Raw genomic sequence first — 1,831 nt, forward strand, 5'->3', positions numbered from 1 at the left:
GGGTGCTCTTACCCACTGAGCCATCTCACCAGCGTCAGATGCCTTAATGATGGCTTCTGCTCCCAGCTCCTTTCCTTCCATGTGAGGGACTTGACCATCTCACTCAGCTTTCTGGTATAGGGAGAGGACCCGTGTGGTTCTGAAGCAGTATTCTATAGAGGGCTGGGGGCTTTCATTTGTGGTGCAGGGTTTGTCTACAATGTATAGAACTCAACATTTGCCCTCAGTGTCACGGAGGAAGGCAAAGAGCGTGCACATACAGGATCTCTTAGCCACTTGGAAACTACAGTCACTACCCTGGGAGTTGGGGTTGGGGGCTATAATCACATGTACAGACAACTTGGTTAACTTTTCTTTTGAGTTGGGTTTGTGTAGCATTCATTGGCTACCTGGGACTCTATACTAGGCTATCCTTGAGCTCTAGTACCTGCCTGCCTCTCCCTCATGATGGGATCGAGGACATGTGCCATCGATCCTGGCTCTTTTTTTCCTGTTTGAGATGACTATGCATTTCTGGTTAGTCTTGGACCCCCGTTAGCGTCAGCCAGTGCCAATGCTCAGATCATATGCACTTCCACTGTGTGCGTGCTTGTGCTTGAGAGACAGACAGACAGACACAGAGTTGGGGGGGTCTCCCAGTATCCCTGGCTGTCTTGGAAGTGGGAGTTGGATCTGAATTCCAGGGTCTTCATTACTGGCAGCAAAATCCCTTCACACATAGCCACTGGTCCAAAAGAGAGCTCTGAATCAGATTATTGGCTTAGCTTCTGGGAGTAGCAGCAGTACTTCTTATTAAGTGAGGGTTTTTTGTGAGGTGGGGGTGGGAGACAGGCTCACTCAAGAGATTCATCTGATAAAGTTGGACAGTGGTGGTGGCGCCCATCTTTAATCTTGGGAGGCAGAGGTGAACAGATCTCTGAGTTCTAGGCCAACTTGGTCTACAGAGCCATTCCAGGACAGCCAGGGCTACACAGAGAAACTGGGTTTCAGAAAAGGAAAAAAAAAAAAAAATCCTTGTGAATGGTGGAATTACAGACATACACCACTGGGCCCCTCTTGAAATAGCTTTTTCATTTTTAAAGATTTACTTATTTATTGTATATGAATACACTGTAGTTGTACAGATGGTTGTGAGCCTTCATGTGGTTGTTGAGAATTGAATTTTTAGGACCTCTGCTCACTCTGGTCAGCACTGCTCCTCGCTCTGGCCCAGAGATTTTATAAGTACACTGGAGCACCAGAAGAGGGCGTCAGATCTCGTTATGGATGGTTGTGAGCCACCATGTGGTTGCTGGGATTTGAACTCAGGACTTTGAGAAGAACAGTCAGCACTCTTACCTGCTGAGCCATCTCACCAGCCTTCAAAATATCTTTAACCTCTGAACTGTAACACCAGCAACTCAAAGGGAGAGATTTATGGGTGTGATTCATAGTTTTCATAAACTGTGGTTCTTTTTCTTGTTGCTAGAGGTGCTTTTGCTTAAAAATGGAAAGTGAAGCCGTGGCAAGTGAGAAATTTAATCCCAGAGCTGTATATTAGGCCTTGGCTCACATCTGTAATCCAGCTCGGGGAGATGGAGAGAGCTTAGATGGAGAGCTTCAGTTCCTGAGGCCAATCTGGGTTGCAGGTGATTCTGTCTCAAAGGAATGAGGTAGAGGCTTCAGAGATGGGTCAGAGATTTAAAACACTGCTCCTGCAAAGGACTTGGCTTTGATTCTTAGCACCTACATGCACTCAATATCTTCTGACCTCCAAAGATACAAGGCATCCACATAGTGCACACACACATGTGAACAAAACATTCCTATGGGCACATTAAAAAAAAAAAAA

This window comes from Mus caroli, chromosome 2 (genome assembly GCF_900094665.2).
Source record: "Mus caroli chromosome 2, CAROLI_EIJ_v1.1, whole genome shotgun sequence".
NCBI classification, from domain to species: Eukaryota; Metazoa; Chordata; class Mammalia; order Rodentia; family Muridae; genus Mus; species Mus caroli.